Below are 14553 nucleotides of genomic sequence, written 5' to 3'. Positions count from 1 at the left end.
GAACAAGAAGTCTATGCAAACCAAACTTGGGTTGGACATCGTATCTGCATTAAGTCAAGATGTTGTTGAGAGTAGACTTTGGAGAGTGGCGCGAATTCGACGAGACAATTGGCAGACTTGTAAGGGCTGGTGGCTGAGCGTTAGAACTGTCGCCTGCCACATGTGAATCACGAAATCAGAAGGTAGTGACTTGTAGCCTCACGCAAGCGATGTGCTTTGATGCGCAGTACGTGGCAGAGTTTGTGCATCCATTTTAAGCGTCTGGAGAGGAGAGTTTGGACAGTAGCGCGAATTCAGCGGGACAATTGGCGGACATGCAAGGGTTGTTAGCTCAGCGGTAGAATTGTCGCCTGCCATGCGCAAGTCTCGAAAACTGGCGGTGTTGAGCTCTATCCTCACGGGAGGCATGTTTTGATGCGCAGTTCGGCCACACATTTTTTGGATGTCCTGTCACACCCTTCACCTCCAAGACGGCAGCTCATCCTGGGCTTGAAGAACTGGCAACTCTGCTTCATTTGTTGACGGCTTCAAGGAATGGTCCGTTTTGGGGGGAGATGGTGCCTTGAGGCTCTCTTGATACACAGTACGTGGCAAAGGCAACCCATCCATTGTCTACCGCTTGTCCCTTTCGGGTAAGGCGGAGGTGGGGCAAAACACAGTTTCCCTGACCGGGAATCGAACCCGGGCCGCGGCGGTGAGAGCGCCGAATCCTGACCACTAGACCATCAGGGAGCTGCCACAGAGGTGTCTTGATGAGTGACGCGTGGGTGTATCGGGCTACATTTTCCGCTGCGCCTCGAGAGGAGCGCTTGGGCAATGGCGCGAATTCGTTGAGAAAACTGCCACGTGTGTGAGCATTGGTGGTTCAGTGGTAGAATTCTCGCCTGCCACGCGGGAGACCCGGGTTCGATTCCCGGCCAATGCACGGTTCCTTTATGCGTGGGGTCTTGGGGGGCATTAAGTTTGTTCTCGGTCACGGCCAGACGGCATCAAGATTTGGAACAAGAAGCCTGTGCAAACCAAACTTGGGTTGGACATCGTATCTGCATTAAGTCAAGATGTTGTTGAGAGGAGACTTTGGACAGTGGCGCGAATTCGGCGGGACAATTGGCAGACTTAGAATTGTCGCCTGCCAGCGCCAGTGGGTGACTGAATATATGTTTACAGACATTGCTGGTAAACCCGTGTGTCTTATTAGTGGAGCTAATGTGGCTGTAATTAAGGAATTTAACTTAAGACGGCACTACGAGACAAAAGAAGAATGGTCCGTTTTGGGGGAAGATGGTGTCTTGAGCCTCGCTTGATACACAGTACGTGGCAAAGGCAACCCATCCATTGTCTACCGCTTGTCCCTTTCAGGTAAGCCGGAGCTGGGTCAAAACACCGTTTTTAGGATCTCCTGTGGCACTCTTCACCTCCAAAACCCGTTCAGGGCTTAAATACCTGGGGACTCACCTTTGTTTGTCCAAGCTGAATTTCATTTCTGTGCAGCTTCGAGAAATCGTCCATTTTCAGGTTCCCTGTCAGCCTCGTTGGCGCAGTAGGCAGCGCGTCAGTCTCATAATCTGAAGGTCGTGAGTTCGAGCCTCACACGAGGCAGGTGTTTTGGTACAGAGTTGGTCCATCCATTTTGTACCTCTTCTACCCATTTCGAGGACGCTGGAGCCTTAGAACCACTCCTTTGTAGTGGATTTTCAGCCTCCTCCGATGCGAGATCTAGAACAGGGATCAATCCAAATCATTCTGCCATTGACCGTGGAAAGCCTTCCCATCTGTTTGATTTCAAGACTCACACGTGGCAGGCGATCCTCCCCTATGGATGTGTGCCGGCCCTCTGAAACCACTTCATCCAACTTTCACCACAATTCCTCTTTCTTTTCTCAGGTCAGAATTGCGGGGCACCACACGTTGGCTCCCAAATGACTCCTACCTGTTATTTCTTCTAGGACACTTTGTCCAGGTAGGGTTAGGAATGTCTTTGCATTGGAAGCGGATGAACAAGGGCTGATAATTGGTTATCAGCAGCTCCCGAGCTGAGTCTCTGGAGGTTGCCTGGAGTTCCTTTGCCAACAGGGTCCATGGAGAGGGATAATTTGAAGTCATTCTTGCCTGACTGTTAAGTTGGAACAAGAAGTCTATGCAAACCAAACTTGGGTTGGACATCGTATCTGCATTAAGTCAAGATGTTGTTGAGAGTAGACTTTGGAGAGTGGCGCGAATTCGACGAGACAATTGGCAGACTTGTAAGGGCTGGTGGCTGAGCGTTAGAACTGTCGCCTGCCACATGTGAATCACGAAATCAGAAGGTAGTGACTTGTAGCCTCACGCAAGCGATGTGCTTTGATGCGCAGTACGTGGCAGAGTTTGTGCATCCATTTTAAGCGTCTGGAGAGGAGAGTTTGGACAGTAGCGCGAATTCAGCGGGACAATTGGCGGACATGCAAGGGTTGTTAGCTCAGCGGTAGAATTGTCGCCTGCCATGCGCAAGTCTCGAAAACTGGCGGTGTTGAGCTCTATCCTCACGGGAGGCATGTTTTGATGCGCAGTTCGGCCACACATTTTTTGGATGTCCTGTCACACCCTTCACCTCCAAGACGGCAGCTCATCCTGGGCTTGAAGAACTGGCAACTCTGCTTCATTTGTTGACGGCTTCAAGGAATGGTCCGTTTTGGGGGGAGATGGTGCCTTGAGGCTCTCTTGATACACAGTACGTGGCAAAGGCAACCCATCCATTGTCTACCGCTTGTCCCTTTCGGGTAAGGCGGAGGTGGGGCAAAACACAGTTTCCCTGACCGGGAATCGAACCCGGGCCGCGGCGGTGAGAGCGCCGAATCCTGACCACTAGACCATCAGGGAGCTGCCACAGAGGTGTCTTGATGAGTGACGCGTGGGTGTATCGGGCTACATTTTCCGCTGCGCCTCGAGAGGAGCGCTTGGGCAATGGCGCGAATTCGTTGAGAAAACTGCCACGTGTGTGAGCATTGGTGGTTCAGTGGTAGAATTCTCGCCTGCCACGCGGGAGACCCGGGTTCGATTCCCGGCCAATGCACGGTTCCTTTATGCGTGGGGTCTTGGGGGGCATTAAGTTTGTTCTCGGTCACGGCCAGACGGCATCAAGATTTGGAACAAGAAGCCTGTGCAAACCAAACTTGGGTTGGACATCGTATCTGCATTAAGTCAAGATGTTGTTGAGAGGAGACTTTGGACAGTGGCGCGAATTCGGCGGGACAATTGGCAGACTTAGAATTGTCGCCTGCCAGCGCCAGTGGGTGACTGAATATATGTTTACAGACATTGCTGGTAAACCCGTGTGTCTTATTAGTGGAGCTAATGTGGCTGTAATTAAGGAATTTAACTTAAGACGGCACTACGAGACAAAAGAAGAATGGTCCGTTTTGGGGGAAGATGGTGTCTTGAGCCTCGCTTGATACACAGTACGTGGCAAAGGCAACCCATCCATTGTCTACCGCTTGTCCCTTTCAGGTAAGCCGGAGCTGGGTCAAAACACCGTTTTTAGGATCTCCTGTGGCACTCTTCACCTCCAAAACCCGTTCAGGGCTTAAATACCTGGGGACTCACCTTTGTTTGTCCAAGCTGAATTTCATTTCTGTGCAGCTTCGAGAAATCGTCCATTTTCAGGTTCCCTGTCAGCCTCGTTGGCGCAGTAGGCAGCGCGTCAGTCTCATAATCTGAAGGTCGTGAGTTCGAGCCTCACACGAGGCAGGTGTTTTGGTACAGAGTTGGTCCATCCATTTTGTACCTCTTCTACCCATTTCGAGGACGCTGGAGCCTTAGAACCACTCCTTTGTAGTGGATTTTCAGCCTCCTCCGATGCGAGATCTAGAACAGGGATCAATCCAAATCATTCTGCCATTGACCGTGGAAAGCCTTCCCATCTGTTTGATTTCAAGACTCACACGTGGCAGGCGATCCTCCCCTATGGATGTGTGCCGGCCCTCTGAAACCACTTCATCCAACTTTCACCACAATTCCTCTTTCTTTTCTCAGGTCAGAATTGCGGGGCACCACACGTTGGCTCCCAAATGACTCCTACCTGTTATTTCTTCTAGGACACTTTGTCCAGGTAGGGTTAGGAATGTCTTTGCATTGGAAGCGGATGAACAAGGGCTGATAATTGGTTATCAGCAGCTCCCGAGCTGAGTCTCTGGAGGTTGCCTGGAGTTCCTTTGCCAACAGGGTCCATGGAGAGGGATAATTTGAAGTCATTCTTGCCTGACTGTTAAGTTGGAACAAGAAGTCTATGCAAACCAAACTTGGGTTGGACATCGTATCTGCATTAAGTCAAGATGTTGTTGAGAGTAGACTTTGGAGAGTGGCGCGAATTCGACGAGACAATTGGCAGACTTGTAAGGGCTGGTGGCTGAGCGTTAGAACTGTCGCCTGCCACATGTGAATCACGAAATCAGAAGGTAGTGACTTGTAGCCTCACGCAAGCGATGTGCTTTGATGCGCAGTACGTGGCAGAGTTTGTGCATCCATTTTAAGCGTCTGGAGAGGAGAGTTTGGACAGTAGCGCGAATTCAGCGGGACAATTGGCGGACATGCAAGGGTTGTTAGCTCAGCGGTAGAATTGTCGCCTGCCATGCGCAAGTCTCGAAAACTGGCGGTGTTGAGCTCTATCCTCACGGGAGGCATGTTTTGATGCGCAGTTCGGCCACACATTTTTTGGATGTCCTGTCACACCCTTCACCTCCAAGACGGCAGCTCATCCTGGGCTTGAAGAACTGGCAACTCTGCTTCATTTGTTGACGGCTTCAAGGAATGGTCCGTTTTGGGGGGAGATGGTGCCTTGAGGCTCTCTTGATACACAGTACGTGGCAAAGGCAACCCATCCATTGTCTACCGCTTGTCCCTTTCGGGTAAGGCGGAGGTGGGGCAAAACACAGTTTCCCTGACCGGGAATCGAACCCGGGCCGCGGCGGTGAGAGCTCCGAATCCTGACCACTAGACCATCAGGGAACTGCCACAGAGGTGTCTTGATGAGTGACGCGTGGGTGTATCGGGCTACATTTTCCGCTGCGCCTCGAGAGGAGCGCTTGGGCAATGGCGCGAATTCGTTGAGAAAACTGCCACGTGTGTGAGCATTGGTGGTTCAGTGGTAGAATTCTCGCCTGCCACGCGGGAGACCCGGGTTCGATTCCCGGCCAATGCACGGTTCCTTTATGCGTGGGGTCTTGGGGGGCATTAAGTTTGTTCTCGGTCACGGCCAGACGGCATCAAGATTTGGAACAAGAAGCCTGTGCAAACCAAACTTGGGTTGGACATCGTATCTGCATTAAGTCAAGATGTTGTTGAGAGGAGACTTTGGACAGTGGCGCGAATTCGGCGGGACAATTGGCAGACTTAGAATTGTCGCCTGCCAGCGCCAGTGGGTGACTGAATATATGTTTACAGACATTGCTGGTAAACCCGTGTGTCTTATTAGTGGAGCTAATGTGGCTGTAATTAAGGAATTTAACTTAAGACGGCACTACGAGACAAAAGAAGAATGGTCCGTTTTGGGGGAAGATGGTGTCTTGAGCCTCGCTTGATACACAGTACGTGGCAAAGGCAACCCATCCATTGTCTACCGCTTGTCCCTTTCAGGTAAGCCGGAGCTGGGTCAAAACACCGTTTTTAGGATCTCCTGTGGCACTCTTCACCTCCAAAACCCGTTCAGGGCTTAAATACCTGGGGACTCACCTTTGTTTGTCCAAGCTGAATTTCATTTCTGTGCAGCTTCGAGAAATCGTCCATTTTCAGGTTCCCTGTCAGCCTCGTTGGCGCAGTAGGCAGCGCGTCAGTCTCATAATCTGAAGGTCGTGAGTTCGAGCCTCACACGAGGCAGGTGTTTTGGTACAGAGTTGGTCCATCCATTTTGTACCTCTTCTACCCATTTCGAGGACGCTGGAGCCTTAGAACCACTCCTTTGTAGTGGATTTTCAGCCTCCTCCGATGCGAGATCTAGAACAGGGATCAATCCAAATCATTCTGCCATTGACCGTGGAAAGCCTTCCCATCTGTTTGATTTCAAGACTCACACGTGGCAGGCGATCCTCCCCTATGGATGTGTGCCGGCCCTCTGAAACCACTTCATCCAACTTTCACCACAATTCCTCTTTCTTTTCTCAGGTCAGAATTGCGGGGCACCACACGTTGGCTCCCAAATGACTCCTACCTGTTATTTCTTCTAGGACACTTTGTCCAGGTAGGGTTAGGAATGTCTTTGCATTGGAAGCGGATGAACAAGGGCTGATAATTGGTTATCAGCAGCTCCCGAGCTGAGTCTCTGGAGGTTGCCTGGAGTTCCTTTGCCAACAGGGTCCATGGAGAGGGATAATTTGAAGTCATTCTTGCCTGACTGTTAAGTTGGAACAAGAAGTCTATGCAAACCAAACTTGGGTTGGACATCGTATCTGCATTAAGTCAAGATGTTGTTGAGAGTAGACTTTGGAGAGTGGCGCGAATTCGACGAGACAATTGGCAGACTTGTAAGGGCTGGTGGCTGAGCGTTAGAACTGTCGCCTGCCACATGTGAATCACGAAATCAGAAGGTAGTGACTTGTAGCCTCACGCAAGCGATGTGCTTTGATGCGCAGTACGTGGCAGAGTTTGTGCATCCATTTTAAGCGTCTGGAGAGGAGAGTTTGGACAGTAGCGCGAATTCAGCGGGACAATTGGCGGACATGCAAGGGTTGTTAGCTCAGCGGTAGAATTGTCGCCTGCCATGCGCAAGTCTCGAAAACTGGCGGTGTTGAGCTCTATCCTCACGGGAGGCATGTTTTGATGCGCAGTTCGGCCACACATTTTTTGGATGTCCTGTCACACCCTTCACCTCCAAGACGGCAGCTCATCCTGGGCTTGAAGAACTGGCAACTCTGCTTCATTTGTTGACGGCTTCAAGGAATGGTCCGTTTTGGGGGGAGATGGTGCCTTGAGGCTCTCTTGATACACAGTACGTGGCAAAGGCAACCCATCCATTGTCTACCGCTTGTCCCTTTCGGGTAAGGCGGAGGTGGGGCAAAACACAGTTTCCCTGACCGGGAATCGAACCCGGGCCGCGGCGGTGAGAGCGCCGAATCCTGACCACTAGACCATCAGGGAGCTGCCACAGAGGTGTCTTGATGAGTGACGCGTGGGTGTATCGGGCTACATTTTCCGCTGCGCCTCGAGAGGAGCGCTTGGGCAATGGCGCGAATTCGTTGAGAAAACTGCCACGTGTGTGAGCATTGGTGGTTCAGTGGTAGAATTCTCGCCTGCCACGCGGGAGACCCGGGTTCGATTCCCGGCCAATGCACGGTTCCTTTATGCGTGGGGTCTTGGGGGGCATTAAGTTTGTTCTCGGTCACGGCCAGACGGCATCAAGATTTGGAACAAGAAGCCTGTGCAAACCAAACTTGGGTTGGACATCGTATCTGCATTAAGTCAAGATGTTGTTGAGAGGAGACTTTGGACAGTGGCGCGAATTCGGCGGGACAATTGGCAGACTTAGAATTGTCGCCTGCCAGCGCCAGTGGGTGACTGAATATATGTTTACAGACATTGCTGGTAAACCCGTGTGTCTTATTAGTGGAGCTAATGTGGCTGTAATTAAGGAATTTAACTTAAGACGGCACTACGAGACAAAAGAAGAATGGTCCGTTTTGGGGGAAGATGGTGTCTTGAGCCTCGCTTGATACACAGTACGTGGCAAAGGCAACCCATCCATTGTCTACCGCTTGTCCCTTTCAGGTAAGCCGGAGCTGGGTCAAAACACCGTTTTTAGGATCTCCTGTGGCACTCTTCACCTCCAAAACCCGTTCAGGGCTTAAATACCTGGGGACTCACCTTTGTTTGTCCAAGCTGAATTTCATTTCTGTGCAGCTTCGAGAAATCGTCCATTTTCAGGTTCCCTGTCAGCCTCGTTGGCGCAGTAGGCAGCGCGTCAGTCTCATAATCTGAAGGTCGTGAGTTCGAGCCTCACACGAGGCAGGTGTTTTGGTACAGAGTTGGTCCATCCATTTTGTACCTCTTCTACCCATTTCGAGGACGCTGGAGCCTTAGAACCACTCCTTTGTAGTGGATTTTCAGCCTCCTCCGATGCGAGATCTAGAACAGGGATCAATCCAAATCATTCTGCCATTGACCGTGGAAAGCCTTCCCATCTGTTTGATTTCAAGACTCACACATGGCAGACGATCCTCCCCTATGGATGTGTGCCGGCCCTCTGAAACCACTTCATCCAACTTTCACCACAATTCCTCTTTCTTTTCTCAGGTCAGAATTGCGGGGCACCACACGTTGGCTCCCAAATGACTCCTACCTGTTATTTCTTCTAGGACACTTTGTCCAGGTAGGGTTAGGAATGTCTTTGCATTGGAAGCGGATGAACAAGGGCTGATAATTGGTTATCAGCAGCTCCCGAGCTGAGTCTCTGGAGGTTGCCTGGAGTTCCTTTGCCAACAGGGTCCATGGAGAGGGATAATTTGAAGTCATTCTTGCCTGACTGTTAAGTTGGAACAAGAAGTCTATGCAAACCAAACTTGGGTTGGACATCGTATCTGCATTAAGTCAAGATGTTGTTGAGAGTAGACTTTGGAGAGTGGCGCGAATTCGACGAGACAATTGGCAGACTTGTAAGGGCTGGTGGCTGAGCGTTAGAACTGTCGCCTGCCACATGTGAATCACGAAATCAGAAGGTAGTGACTTGTAGCCTCACGCAAGCGATGTGCTTTGATGCGCAGTACGTGGCAGAGTTTGTGCATCCATTTTAAGCGTCTGGAGAGGAGAGTTTGGACAGTAGCGCGAATTCAGCGGGACAATTGGCGGACATGCAAGGGTTGTTAGCTCAGCGGTAGAATTGTCGCCTGCCATGCGCAAGTCTCGAAAACTGGCGGTGTTGAGCTCTATCCTCACGGGAGGCATGTTTTGATGCGCAGTTCGGCCACACATTTTTTGGATGTCCTGTCACACCCTTCACCTCCAAGACGGCAGCTCATCCTGGGCTTGAAGAACTGGCAACTCTGCTTCATTTGTTGACGGCTTCAAGGAATGGTCCGTTTTGGGGGGAGATGGTGCCTTGAGGCTCTCTTGATACACAGTACGTGGCAAAGGCAACCCATCCATTGTCTACCGCTTGTCCCTTTCGGGTAAGGCGGAGGTGGGGCAAAACACAGTTTCCCTGACCGGGAATCGAACCCGGGCCGCGGCGGTGAGAGCGCCGAATCCTGACCACTAGACCATCAGGGAGCTGCCACAGAGGTGTCTTGATGAGTGACGCGTGGGTGTATCGGGCTACATTTTCCGCTGCGCCTCGAGAGGAGCGCTTGGGCAATGGCGCGAATTCGTTGAGAAAACTGCCACGTGTGTGAGCATTGGTGGTTCAGTGGTAGAATTCTCGCCTGCCACGCGGGAGACCCGGGTTCGATTCCCGGCCAATGCACGGTTCCTTTATGCGTGGGGTCTTGGGGGGCATTAAGTTTGTTCTCGGTCACGGCCAGACGGCATCAAGATTTGGAACAAGAAGCCTGTGCAAACCAAACTTGGGTTGGACATCGTATCTGCATTAAGTCAAGATGTTGTTGAGAGGAGACTTTGGACAGTGGCGCGAATTCGGCGGGACAATTGGCAGACTTAGAATTGTCGCCTGCCAGCGCCCGTGTGTCTTATTAGTGGAGCTAATGTGGCTGTAATTAAGGAATTTAACTTAAGACGGCACTACGAGACAAAAGAAGAATGGTCCGTTTTGGGGGAAGATGGTGTCTTGAGCCTCGCTTGATACACAGTACGTGGCAAAGGCAACCCATCCATTGTCTACCGCTTGTCCCTTTCAGGTAAGCCGGAGCTGGGTCAAAACACCGTTTTTAGGATCTCCTGTGGCACTCTTCACCTCCAAAACCCGTTCAGGGCTTAAATACCTGGGGACTCACCTTTGTTTGTCCAAGCTGAATTTCATTTCTGTGCAGCTTCGAGAAATCGTCCATTTTCAGGTTCCCTGTCAGCCTCGTTGGCGCAGTAGGCAGCGCGTCAGTCTCATAATCTGAAGGTCGTGAGTTCGAGCCTCACACGAGGCAGGTGTTTTGGTACAGAGTTGGTCCATCCATTTTGTACCTCTTCTACCCATTTCGAGGACGCTGGAGCCTTAGAACCACTCCTTTGTAGTGGATTTTCAGCCTCCTCCGATGCGAGATCTAGAACAGGGATCAATCCAAATCATTCTGCCATTGACCGTGGAAAGCCTTCCCATCTGTTTGATTTCAAGACTCACACGTGGCAGGCGATCCTCCCCTATGGATGTGTGCCGGCCCTCTGAAACCACTTCATCCAACTTTCACCACAATTCCTCTTTCTTTTCTCAGGTCAGAATTGCGGGGCACCACACGTTGGCTCCCAAATGACTCCTACCTGTTATTTCTTCTAGGACACTTTGTCCAGGTAGGGTTAGGAATGTCTTTGCATTGGAAGCGGATGAACAAAGGCTGATAATTGGTTATCAGCAGCTCCCGAGCTGAGTCTCTGGAGGTTGCCTGGAGTTCCTTTGCCAACAGGGTCCATGGAGAGGGATAATTTGAAGTCATTCTTGCCTGACTGTTAAGTTGGAACAAGAAGTCTATGCAAACCAAACTTGGGTTGGACATCGTATCTGCATTAAGTCAAGATGTTGTTGAGAGTAGACTTTGGAGAGTGGCGCGAATTCGGCGGGACAATTGGCAGACTTGTAAGGGCTGGTGGCTGAGCGTTAGAACTGTCGCCTGCCACATGTGAATCACGAAATCAGAAGGTAGTGACTTGTAGCCTCACGCAAGCGATGTGCTTTGATGCGCAGTACGTGGCAGAGTTTGTGCATCCATTTTAAGCGTCTGGAGAGGAGAGTTTGGACAGTAGCGCGAATTCAGCGGGACAATTGGCGGACATGCAAGGGTTGTTAGCTCAGCGGTAGAATTGTCGCCTGCCATGCGCAAGTCTCGAAAACTGGCGGTGTTGAGCTCTATCCTCACGGGAGGCATGTTTTGATGCGCAGTTCGGCCACACATTTTTTGGATGTCCTGTCACACCCTTCACCTCCAAGACGGCAGCTCATCCTGGGCTTGAAGAACTGGCAACTCTGCTTCATTTGTTGACGGCTTCAAGGAATGGTCCGTTTTGGGGGGAGATGGTGCCTTGAGGCTCTCTTGATACACAGTACGTGGCAAAGGCAACCCATCCATTGTCTACCGCTTGTCCCTTTCGGGTAAGGCGGAGGTGGGGCAAAACACAGTTTCCCTGACCGGGAATCGAACCCGGGCCGCGGCGGTGAGAGCGCCGAATCCTGACCACTAGACCATCAGGGAGCTGCCACAGAGGTGTCTTGATGAGTGACGCGTGGGTGTATCGGGCTACATTTTCCGCTGCGCCTCGAGAGGAGCGCTTGGGCAATGGCGCGAATTCGTTGAGAAAACTGCCACGTGTGTGAGCATTGGTGGTTCAGTGGTAGAATTCTCGCCTGCCACGCGGGAGACCCGGGTTCGATTCCCGGCCAATGCACGGTTCCTTTATGCGTGGGGTCTTGGGGGGCATTAAGTTTGTTCTCGGTCACGGCCAGACGGCATCAAGATTTGGAACAAGAAGCCTGTGCAAACCAAACTTGGGTTGGACATCGTATCTGCATTAAGTCAAGATGTTGTTGAGAGGAGACTTTGGACAGTGGCGCGAATTCGGCGGGACAATTGGCAGACTTAGAATTGTCGCCTGCCAGCGCCAGTGGGTGACTGAATATATGTTTACAGACATTGCTGGTAAACCCGTGTGTCTTATTAGTGGAGCTAATGTGGCTGTAATTAAGGAATTTAACTTAAGACGGCACTACGAGACAAAAGAAGAATGGTCCGTTTTGGGGGAAGATGGTGTCTTGAGCCTCGCTTGATACACAGTACGTGGCAAAGGCAACCCATCCATTGTCTACCGCTTGTCCCTTTCAGGTAAGCCGGAGCTGGGTCAAAACACCGTTTTTAGGATCTCCTGTGGCACTCTTCACCTCCAAAACCCGTTCAGGGCTTAAATACCTGGGGACTCACCTTTGTTTGTCCAAGCTGAATTTCATTTCTGTGCAGCTTCGAGAAATCGTCCATTTTCAGGTTCCCTGTCAGCCTCGTTGGCGCAGTAGGCAGCGCGTCAGTCTCATAATCTGAAGGTCGTGAGTTCGAGCCTCACACGAGGCAGGTGTTTTGGTACAGAGTTGGTCCATCCATTTTGTACCTCTTCTACCCATTTCGAGGACGCTGGAGCCTTAGAACCACTCCTTTGTAGTGGATTTTCAGCCTCCTCCGATGCGAGATCTAGAACAGGGATCAATCCAAATCATTCTGCCATTGACCGTGGAAAGCCTTCCCATCTGTTTGATTTCAAGACTCACACGTGGCAGGCGATCCTCCCCTATGGATGTGTGCCGGCCCTCTGAAACCACTTCATCCAACTTTCACCACAATTCCTCTTTCTTTTCTCAGGTCAGAATTGCGGGGCACCACACGTTGGCTCCCAAATGACTTCTACCTGTTATTTCTTCTAGGACACTTTGTCCAGGTAGGGTTAGGAATGTCTTTGCATTGGAAGCGGATGAACAAGGGCTGATAATTGGTTATCAGCAGCTCCCGAGCTGAGTCTCTGGAGGTTGCCTGGAGTTCCTTTGCCAACAGGGTCCATGGAGAGGGATAATTTGAAGTCATTCTTGCCTGACTGTTAAGTTGGAACAAGAAGTCTATGCAAACCAAACTTGGGTTGGACATCGTATCTGCATTAAGTCAAGATGTTGTTGAGAGTAGACTTTGGAGAGTGGCGCGAATTCGACGAGACAATTGGCAGACTTGTAAGGGCTGGTGGCTGAGCGTTAGAACTGTCGCCTGCCACATGTGAATCACGAAATCAGAAGGTAGTGACTTGTAGCCTCACGCAAGCGATGTGCTTTGATGCGCAGTACGTGGCAGAGTTTGTGCATCCATTTTAAGCGTCTGGAGAGGAGAGTTTGGACAGTAGCGCGAATTCAGCGGGACAATTGGCGGACATGCAAGGGTTGTTAGCTCAGCGGTAGAATTGTCGCCTGCCATGCGCAAGTCTCGAAAACTGGCGGTGTTGAGCTCTATCCTCACGGGAGGCATGTTTTGATGCGCAGTTCGGCCACACATTTTTTGGATGTCCTGTCACACCCTTCACCTCCAAGACGGCAGCTCATCCTGGGCTTGAAGAACTGGCAACTCTGCTTCATTTGTTGACGGCTTCAAGGAATGGTCCGTTTTGGGGGGAGATGGTGCCTTGAGGCTCTCTTGATACACAGTACGTGGCAAAGGCAACCCATCCATTGTCTACCGCTTGTCCCTTTCGGGTAAGGCGGAGGTGGGGCAAAACACAGTTTCCCTGACCGGGAATCGAACCCGGGCCGCGGCGGTGAGAGCGCCGAATCCTGACCACTAGACCATCAGGGAGCTGCCACAGAGGTGTCTTGATGAGTGACGCGTGGGTGTATCGGGCTACATTTTCCGCTGCGCCTCGAGAGGAGCGCTTGGGCAATGGCGCGAATTCGTTGAGAAAACTGCCACGTGTGTGAGCATTGGTGGTTCAGTGGTAGAATTCTCGCCTGCCACGCGGGAGACCCGGGTTCGATTCCCGGCCAATGCACGGTTCCTTTATGCGTGGGGTCTTGGGGGGCATTAAGTTTGTTCTCGGTCACGGCCAGACGGCATCAAGATTTGGAACAAGAAGCCTGTGCAAACCAAACTTGGGTTGGACATCGTATCTGCATTAAGTCAAGATGTTGTTGAGAGGAGACTTTGGACAGTGGCGCGAATTCGGCGGGACAATTGGCAGACTTAGAATTGTCGCCTGCCAGCGCCAGTGGGTGACTGAATATATGTTTACAGACATTGCTGGTAAACCCGTGTGTCTTATTAGTGGAGCTAATGTGGCTGTAATTAAGGAATTTAACTTAAGACGGCACTACGAGACAAAAGAAGAATGGTCCGTTTTGGGGGAAGATGGTGTCTTGAGCCTCGCTTGATACACAGTACGTGGCAAAGGCAACCCATCCATTGTCTACCGCTTGTCCCTTTCAGGTAAGCCGGAGCTGGGTCAAAACACCGTTTTTAGGATCTCCTGTGGCACTCTTCACCTCCAAAACCCGTTCAGGGCTTAAATACCTGGGGACTCACCTTTGTTTGTCCAAGCTGAATTTCATTTCTGTGCAGCTTCGAGAAATCGTCCATTTTCAGGTTCCCTGTCAGCCTCGTTGGCGCAGTAGGCAGCGCGTCAGTCTCATAATCTGAAGGTCGTGAGTTCGAGCCTCACACGAGGCAGGTGTTTTGGTACAGAGTTGGTCCATCCATTTTGTACCTCTTCTACCCATTTCGAGGACGCTGGAGCCTTAGAACCACTCCTTTGTAGTGGATTTTCAGCCTCCTCCGATGCGAGATCTAGAACAGGGATCAATCCAAATCATTCTGCCATTGACCGTGGAAAGCCTTCCCATCTGTTTGATTTCAAGACTCACACATGGCAGACGATCCTCCCCTATGGATGTGTGCCGGCCCTCTGAAACCACTTCATCCA

At 51.1% G+C, this 14553-nt stretch overlaps 21 non-coding genes across 21 annotated transcripts; 14 read left to right on the top strand and 7 right to left on the bottom strand.

The window, feature by feature from the left end:
- Nucleotides 1-660: 660 nt before the first annotated feature.
- trnae-cuc (transfer RNA glutamic acid (anticodon CUC)) lies at nucleotides 661-732 on the bottom strand. The gene has a single exon. It is a non-coding gene; the product is annotated as a tRNA-Glu (tRNA).
- A 122-nt stretch (nucleotides 733-854) lies between these two features.
- trnag-gcc (transfer RNA glycine (anticodon GCC)) lies at nucleotides 855-925 on the top strand. Its single transcript has one exon. It is a non-coding gene; the product is annotated as a tRNA-Gly (tRNA).
- Nucleotides 926-1526: 601 nt separating this feature from the next.
- trnam-cau (transfer RNA methionine (anticodon CAU)) lies at nucleotides 1527-1599 on the top strand. The gene has a single exon. It is a non-coding gene; the product is annotated as a tRNA-Met (tRNA).
- A 1185-nt stretch (nucleotides 1600-2784) lies between these two features.
- On the bottom strand, nucleotides 2785-2856 carry trnae-cuc (transfer RNA glutamic acid (anticodon CUC)). Its single transcript has one exon. It is a non-coding gene; the product is annotated as a tRNA-Glu (tRNA).
- A 122-nt stretch (nucleotides 2857-2978) lies between these two features.
- Nucleotides 2979-3049, top strand: trnag-gcc (transfer RNA glycine (anticodon GCC)). Its single transcript has one exon. It is a non-coding gene; the product is annotated as a tRNA-Gly (tRNA).
- Nucleotides 3050-3650: 601 nt separating this feature from the next.
- Nucleotides 3651-3723, top strand: trnam-cau (transfer RNA methionine (anticodon CAU)). The gene has a single exon. It is a non-coding gene; the product is annotated as a tRNA-Met (tRNA).
- A 1185-nt stretch (nucleotides 3724-4908) lies between these two features.
- Nucleotides 4909-4980, bottom strand: trnae-cuc (transfer RNA glutamic acid (anticodon CUC)). Its single transcript has one exon. It is a non-coding gene; the product is annotated as a tRNA-Glu (tRNA).
- A 122-nt stretch (nucleotides 4981-5102) lies between these two features.
- On the top strand, nucleotides 5103-5173 carry trnag-gcc (transfer RNA glycine (anticodon GCC)). The gene has a single exon. It is a non-coding gene; the product is annotated as a tRNA-Gly (tRNA).
- Nucleotides 5174-5774: 601 nt separating this feature from the next.
- trnam-cau (transfer RNA methionine (anticodon CAU)) lies at nucleotides 5775-5847 on the top strand. Its single transcript has one exon. It is a non-coding gene; the product is annotated as a tRNA-Met (tRNA).
- A 1185-nt stretch (nucleotides 5848-7032) lies between these two features.
- On the bottom strand, nucleotides 7033-7104 carry trnae-cuc (transfer RNA glutamic acid (anticodon CUC)). The gene has a single exon. It is a non-coding gene; the product is annotated as a tRNA-Glu (tRNA).
- Nucleotides 7105-7226: 122 nt separating this feature from the next.
- On the top strand, nucleotides 7227-7297 carry trnag-gcc (transfer RNA glycine (anticodon GCC)). Its single transcript has one exon. It is a non-coding gene; the product is annotated as a tRNA-Gly (tRNA).
- Nucleotides 7298-7898: 601 nt separating this feature from the next.
- Nucleotides 7899-7971, top strand: trnam-cau (transfer RNA methionine (anticodon CAU)). Its single transcript has one exon. It is a non-coding gene; the product is annotated as a tRNA-Met (tRNA).
- Nucleotides 7972-9156: 1185 nt separating this feature from the next.
- trnae-cuc (transfer RNA glutamic acid (anticodon CUC)) lies at nucleotides 9157-9228 on the bottom strand. The gene has a single exon. It is a non-coding gene; the product is annotated as a tRNA-Glu (tRNA).
- Nucleotides 9229-9350: 122 nt separating this feature from the next.
- Nucleotides 9351-9421, top strand: trnag-gcc (transfer RNA glycine (anticodon GCC)). Its single transcript has one exon. It is a non-coding gene; the product is annotated as a tRNA-Gly (tRNA).
- Nucleotides 9422-9979: 558 nt separating this feature from the next.
- On the top strand, nucleotides 9980-10052 carry trnam-cau (transfer RNA methionine (anticodon CAU)). The gene has a single exon. It is a non-coding gene; the product is annotated as a tRNA-Met (tRNA).
- A 1185-nt stretch (nucleotides 10053-11237) lies between these two features.
- On the bottom strand, nucleotides 11238-11309 carry trnae-cuc (transfer RNA glutamic acid (anticodon CUC)). Its single transcript has one exon. It is a non-coding gene; the product is annotated as a tRNA-Glu (tRNA).
- A 122-nt stretch (nucleotides 11310-11431) lies between these two features.
- On the top strand, nucleotides 11432-11502 carry trnag-gcc (transfer RNA glycine (anticodon GCC)). The gene has a single exon. It is a non-coding gene; the product is annotated as a tRNA-Gly (tRNA).
- A 601-nt stretch (nucleotides 11503-12103) lies between these two features.
- On the top strand, nucleotides 12104-12176 carry trnam-cau (transfer RNA methionine (anticodon CAU)). Its single transcript has one exon. It is a non-coding gene; the product is annotated as a tRNA-Met (tRNA).
- A 1185-nt stretch (nucleotides 12177-13361) lies between these two features.
- On the bottom strand, nucleotides 13362-13433 carry trnae-cuc (transfer RNA glutamic acid (anticodon CUC)). Its single transcript has one exon. It is a non-coding gene; the product is annotated as a tRNA-Glu (tRNA).
- A 122-nt stretch (nucleotides 13434-13555) lies between these two features.
- trnag-gcc (transfer RNA glycine (anticodon GCC)) lies at nucleotides 13556-13626 on the top strand. The gene has a single exon. It is a non-coding gene; the product is annotated as a tRNA-Gly (tRNA).
- Nucleotides 13627-14227: 601 nt separating this feature from the next.
- On the top strand, nucleotides 14228-14300 carry trnam-cau (transfer RNA methionine (anticodon CAU)). Its single transcript has one exon. It is a non-coding gene; the product is annotated as a tRNA-Met (tRNA).
- Nucleotides 14301-14553: the final 253 nt, after the last annotated feature.

The sequence above is a fragment of the Aulonocara sp. 'chitande type north' Nkhata Bay genome, linkage group LG23 (assembly GCF_057382095.1).
Source record: "Aulonocara sp. 'chitande type north' Nkhata Bay isolate Kocher_YH1m ecotype deep benthic linkage group LG23, A_spYH_male_GT1.1, whole genome shotgun sequence".
NCBI classification, from domain to species: Eukaryota; Metazoa; Chordata; class Actinopteri; order Cichliformes; family Cichlidae; genus Aulonocara; species Aulonocara sp. 'chitande type north' Nkhata Bay.
Note: the sequence above shows the minus strand (reverse complement) of the source record. Positions and strands in the feature narration are given on the sequence as shown.